General features: G+C 31.9%; 1 long non-coding RNA gene across 2 annotated transcripts; it reads right to left on the bottom strand.

Annotated features, from left to right (window-relative positions):
- Positions 1–4835: 4835 nt before the first annotated feature.
- On the bottom strand, positions 4836–6553 carry LOC114293704 (uncharacterized). 2 transcript variants are annotated; one of them, XR_014365523.1, is made up of 3 exons: positions 6153–6553; positions 5901–6006; positions 4836–5708 (listed from the first exon to the last, which is right to left on the bottom strand). It is a non-coding gene; the product is annotated as an uncharacterized LOC114293704 (long non-coding RNA). The 2 variants fall into 2 exon arrangements; XR_014365524.1 differs by having other exon boundaries at positions 4837–5647.
- Positions 6554–7096: the final 543 nt, after the last annotated feature.

Here is a 7096-nt window from a genome sequence, read left to right as displayed (position 1 = left end):
TTGTATTCACTACTACAAAAACATATAAAGATCACACTTTTTTAGTGTGATGTATGTCATTTAATCACACTTTTTAAGTTTTATTGAAGTGTGATCTTTGGGAGTGTGATTAAAAATGGACATTTTTAATCACATCTTTTAAGTGTGATTAAAAGCATTTAGATCACACCTTTTAAGTGTGATTAAAAATATTTAGATCACACCTTTTAAGTGTGATTAAAAACATTTAGATCACACTTTTTAAGTGTGATTAAAAATATTTAGATCACACCTTTTAAGTGTGATCTTTAGAAGTGTGATTAAAAATCACACTTTTTAAGTGTGATTAATAACATTTATGATCACACCTTTTAAGTGTGATCTTTGAAAGTGTGATTAAAAAGGGTCATTTTTAATCACACTTTTTAAGTGTGATTAATAGCATTTAGATCACACATTTTAAGTGTGATTAATAACTAATAAAATCTGTAATAAAAAAAGGGTTCGGCATATTTGAAAAATAATCAATATTATTTTTATATGCACATTTAAAGAATGTAATACACACTATATACTATATTTTGAATCATAACATATTGAATAGAATAACGTCATATATTTCATAAATGAAAATTAAATATTCAAAAGTATATACAAAGGAATTAAATAAAAAAAAAATTTAACTGTGCTTACATATATTAAAAAATGAAAAAACTTAAAAAACTAAATTCTTTAATTCTTGGATCATATTTTGCAGCTCTCCAAAAAATTTCTGACCTGAAAAATAAAAACACAAATTAATCCAGAAACTGCTGATGCATATGAATAAACTAAAAAGTTAATTCAGCAAACCAAAATAGGAACATTAATCATTTCTGCTTGATCTTAATCCTTTTGGAAGTAACTTCCCTGTTAACAATTAGATGCCATAGCAGCTCAGTGTCAATGACATTGTAATTAGGAGGTCACTAATGAACACAGTATTTAAAAATGATAAATCTCAATACAGCTTGTGTACGATCTTTTTGTGAAGGTATATTATTATTATGTTGAACCATAATTCTAGGTACCCATAAATAAATAAAAACTCAAGAATTTACTCCATTTTTTTTTTTAGGGGGGGGGGGGAAGAGGGAGGAGAATACATACATTGCAGTTACTATCACCAGCAGCAGCAGGTTTTGGAGAAGCAGAGGCTACATTTATGAAAAGAATTCATCAGAGCTTCTAAATACACTCGCTTATTTTCTCTCTACACTCACTATATGCATTGTATATCTTGTATGTTACGAAGAAAAAATTGTGAATATAGATGTAGAGATGAACATGGCGGGTGTGTGGTGGGTTTAGAAACTCCCAATTGCATCATTAAAACGAGAATTATGTGAACCTTAATATTTTCCATATACATCTATACAAAAATATATAATCATTCCAAAAATACAAAAAGTGCCAATCTGTCATGTACAATTTAGCTTTGTGCACGAGTTCATCCATCTATACGAAAGAAAAAGAGAAATAATGTCAGGTAAAATTGAACAAATAATAAAAAATGTCCATGAAAAGTTAGCCTTCTCGCACAACACCCTAATCTACAACAGAGAGAGATGTCAATGGAGAACCCTTTTCCATTACACTAAAACAGAAAGATATCCATTAAATGATGAATACTATAGCATAATAATAACAACAGTTTCATAACATGGATAAGGCAAAGTACAATATATAGATGTCCTGGGTAAGAGTCAAATCTAGGGCATCATTAAGAGCCATGATAATATCTCCTCCAATTCTATCCTACAAAAGTTATAGACAAAAACAAACAGATGAGATGCTGATGATCCAATTCTATTCCACAAAAGTTATAGACAAAAAACACAAATAGATGAGATGTTGAAGAGTGAAGCTGAACAGATATAAAATAACAATGAACCCTTAAAATTCTCACACAGTGCTTATGATAATCAGAGGTCATTTTCCCATTTCCTTGTCAAAGTTTTGATACTTGAGAAGCTACAAGATGTATGTTTCGCAACTAGATCTGGTCAAAAATGATTTTAACAGAGAGAGATTATGACATTTTAACTGTTGTGCATGTTCATGTCTGTATCCAAGTGAATATGCCTATTTTGATGCCTATGTTTATTGGCAGTGTCAACAAAACTATTCATGTTATATACACATTCTACCAGTTGAATAGAATTTGCTTACATGGCACAACTTTAGTGGTTCTTTTGAAGCCAGAAAGTGCATGTCATACTCCATGTCACTGCAGAAGACGCATATAAAACAAGAAGTTTTACTGTGTTACATGTATTAAGATGTATTGATCCACGAGCAAATTAATGTAATAGTCTAAAAACTTGATTTTAACAGAAAGCTCTATGAGAGAATTATCCGACTAAGCCACATTAAAGTTACTCTAAAAACCCAATCTCCAAGTACTGCCAAAACAATGATTGTTGAACCTAAATTCAGAGGACATATGTCCCCAGTTTCTTAATAAGCCACAAGCTATCTGTTAATAAGCTACTAACAAAACCAACTTATTTAGAAAAAGAAAACAAACCACCATAAAAAAAAAAATTTAAAAAAACAAGATTATTCATCTTAAAGGATGGCATGGAGCCACTTTGAGTGAGTGCATGTCATACTCCATGTCACTGCAGATGGCGTACATATACATAACTAGAAGTTTTACTTATGTACCAAGATGAGAACTTGAGAAAATTATGTAATAGTCTAACGAACTAGAGTTTAACAGAAAGTTCTATGAAAGTTCTATGAGAAGGAGAGTTATACCAAACTGTAACTACAATGGATTTGCTTTTAAAAAAAACTCTCTTAGTACTGCACAAAACAATCACTGTTGAACCCAAATTCAGAGGTTATGTGCTCCCATTCCACTCTCCTGAAAATTCCCTTATTATTATTATTATTTATTATTTTTCAGATAGGGAGTATACAAGCTATCTTAATAAATCTTTTATTTTAATAAAATCAAGATCTCGGTTGCATTATTTTTTATTGATTTTATTTATAATTTTTATGTTTGTAATGTTTATTTTATAATCATCATTATTATTGATTAATTTGTTATTAATGATTTTTTAATAATTTATATTAATACATTTATTTATTTTATTACAAAAACAGTATCTTTTATTTATTTATGTATTATTGATCAATTTGTTATTAATGCTTTGATTTAAATAGAATATATTCTCTTACTTGAGACCATAGTTATATGTTAATTAAAAGATAATGGTACACACTATTTTACACATGCATAGTCATGTGTGAGTATAAAACAGTGTTCCAAAATCTAGACACCTTAACAACTATTATCTAAACTGACTCATCATTTCAACATTTTGATTGAAAAAAAGTATCAACAAATTTTGATTAAAAAAAAAGTAACAGCAACATTAGCTTTATATCAACAGAAAACATTGCAAAGCTTCTTAACGCATGGAAAGGTGTTTGAGAACGAAGCATTTGGATTTTAAAATGGAACAAGGCCGGCAGAATGGTACCGCACACACAAGTTCCAAGCTATCGATTAGTTAGTGTGTCCCCTACGTAAGACCGACAACACCACACCAATCAACGGTTTGGATCCCGACACAGATTATAAAGGCAAGCAATATGACAGAAACCAATCAAATAACCGAATTAGTTTTTCTGTTCCTAGAACAACTGCTAATAAATAGGATCAAAATAATAGCTGAGAACAACTATAGGTCAAAAGAATACCAATCAAATCCTTGATAACTGAACAAACTTTAAAAATGATAGAAAAGTCTAAACAAACTGAAAATAAAAATAATAATCCTAATACCAATTCCCAGATCTTCAAACTCTCTCCATACCAAATATTTCTACTTATCCAAAAGAAATTGATACAGACAACGAGAAACAAGAAGGTTAATCAACAAAAAAATAAAATATAAAGCCTCAGAAATGAAGTGGCATTCATCCTTACAACAGCAATCCACAAGTCTAGTGATTTTCTGATATCAGGGTGCAAAGCATAAACCCCTTCAAAAATGACCTAGTCAAAATAAACAGAGAATATTTTCAGGAATCAAATCATCAGATACTTGAACATATATCAGATACTGTCTAATGATAAAACTGTGAATACAAGAAGGAGTGACAGGGTAGGACTTGGTGAGGCCAGGCAACATCGGAAGATCTGCTACTGCTCCAACGCTACTCCTCCTCCTCCGACGCTGCTCCTCCTCCTCCTCCGACGCTGCTCCTCCGCCGCTCGCCGTCGATCAAGAGAGAGAGAGAGGGGGGGGGAAGAAGAGATTAGGGATTTTTTCGGTTCGAGATTGGGGATTTTTTTTTGGGGGAGGGGGGGAAGCGGGAATGGGAAAAAAACATCCAGAAGTGTGCACAGGATTACACACCCAGACCCATTAAAGAATCTCCTAACTTTCTCATTAAACATTGGTGACATTTCTATCTAAATAGAACAGAAGTACCAAAACCTTTGCGACAAGACATTAGTGAGTTGAGTTTCCTCAAATTACCAGTACCAGAACCTGGTAACAGTAAGTAACGCAATAAAATTGTATCATTTTATTTTTTGTGATTTTTTTGAGAATATATTATCTGATGAATTTGTAGTTTTTCTTATTTCTTTAATCACATATTCAATCATGCCCTTTTTAACAAACAATTTGAAGTTTGGACTATGCATAAAAACATGAGATGGAGGTAAATAGCAATTACAAAATTAGCATGAGACAGGAACTGCAACAGTAAAGGTGATATCAAGAATGTGTTTTACCACTCATTTATGTTTATTGGCCTTTGATCCTAAGAAAGAGTCTCCATAAAGTTTTTATATTCATGATTCTAACATTTTATACATAAAACATATATACACACTCTTCTTTGTACACTTAATTTCACATAAGTTCTATTTGAGAAGTTTTTGTTTAAACAAGCTTTTTTATTAATACAATCAAAGTAAAGAAACAAGCTAAATTTGTAATTTTACATGCTATAACCCAAAATTATAATACACTGGAAATAAGCACAATGTTTGAGTGAAGTTCATTTAATGTGTTTACATTGCAGGTTTCAATTTTACCCTTACATGGATTAGCATTATCTCTGGCCAACTAGTACTAATTTTAGAGAGACTTTGAGGGAAATTTAGTAAAACTATCCATTGACTTCTGAAAATGGAGAATAATTTAGGGACATCCAAGATGGAGCTATGAAATATATATCACATGGGAGTAAAATTGTGTTACATTAAAAGTAAGTTGTCTGTATGAATGTATTGATATCTACTTGTAGCCAATGTCATTGTCATTTTAGCATACATTCTAGTAAGATCCAACCACTCAACATTTTATCAAATAACATGTATATAGTTTTCTTCTCTACGGGACAATAGAAACAAAGTAGAGATATATAGAGATACCTAAGCAAACATAGATACACAAACATAACCAGCCAAAGACAACAAAGAGAAACAAAGACAAGCAATCATCATACACATAACACAAATCATCTTCATATGAAGTCACGATTTTAGGTATATGTTAATATTTAGATACATACAAACATGTGCAAACATCACAGAGAGATGAGGAAGAGAATCACCTGATACGAATTTTCTATCCAACAAAAACCTAGCAAAAATCTTGAACAAAAACAATGGTCAAAGTAAAATAGGAGCCATTAGAAGCAAAAATCAAAATTACCTGAAAAATTGTCAATGGCAACAAAATCATAATTTTTCGATCAAAACCCCCAATTAAAAACCCTAAATTTTCAATTTAAAACTTAACTTCTCAAAACTCCCCCCCCCCAAAATCACTAGACATATACATGAAATAGAACAAATGGTGATAGAAAAATCTGAACAAAATTTCACAAGAAACAGAAAAATCTACCGTCGTTCAATCAACACCTCTTGACATGGTGGTTTCGAAACCCTAGCTTTGTAGAGAGAGAGAGAGAGAAGCAGCAGCAGTAGTTTACCATAAAAAGAAAGAAAATCTGCAATAGAGAGATGAAAGCGAAATCGATGAGATGAGATGATCAAAATCGAAATAGAAATCGAAAGCAAAACAAAAGAAATAATGAGTGATCACTTCAATAGAAATCAACAAAGATAAGAGGAAGGAGAGGAGGAAGCAATGTACCAGGTAACCCTTCTTCGATGCGACGAACCCTTCTCCTGATTTACCCCGGCAATATTTGCTTCCATCACATTCAATCTCTCTCTGATTTCTTCCATCTATTTGGAAGGGAAACCAGAATGTTCCACCGTCTTAATCGCAGACGCACACAGTGCTTCACACGCACAGTTCTCAAGCCCTAGATTGCCCAAACAATTCTGAGTAAAAACCCCCAAATTTTCATCGTCAATCGTAACAATAGCTACAGACATCAGGAAATCAATGACCAATTGAAACCCTAGAAGACAACGTTTTCTAGAGAGCTTCTCTCTCTAACCCATCTTTTCTAGAGAGCTTTTCTAGTTAAATGGAAGCCCATTCTATTCTCCCTTTTGATGAAACTTTCTGGGTTTATTTTCTTTAGAAGCCAAAGCCTTGTATTTTGGTTTTTTTTTTTTTTTGGGTGGGCTGAAGAGCTAGGGCTTGTGATTTTATTTTATTTTAAATTTTTTGGTATTCTATTCTGATTAGAGGAATGTAAAATAGTTATTTTAGAAAAAAAAATTCAAATATATATATATATATATTTTTGGTGATTGGCGCCCCAAATTTCATATTGGCATTTTTTTTTTTTTTTAAATCATACAATTCATAAATTTATACAAATCATACAAATCATAAATTTATTTTCGTCATTAGTTTTCGTCTCCAAAGACACTTTTTGTTGTAGTCATTATTTTCTTGTAATGGATCGATAAATCGAGAGGGAACTCAGTAAATAGAGAAGACAGAAGTGAGAGAGTGAGCAACGCAAACACAGTGAGAGAGAGAAAAAAAAAGAGAAAGAGATGGAGAGTAAGAGACAAAAAAGAGACATAGAGAGAAGAGAGATAGACCAGAGAGGTAGAGAAAAGAGATATGAGCGAGAGAGACATAAAGAGAAGAGAGATGAACGAGAGAGACAGAGA

Source organism: Camellia sinensis, chromosome 4, assembly GCF_055761805.1.
Source record: "Camellia sinensis isolate YWXY chromosome 4, ASM5576180v1, whole genome shotgun sequence".
NCBI lineage: Eukaryota > Viridiplantae > Streptophyta > Magnoliopsida > Ericales > Theaceae > Camellia > Camellia sinensis.
The sequence above is the reverse complement of the archived record's forward strand: the minus strand, read 5'-3'. Positions and strand labels throughout refer to the sequence as shown.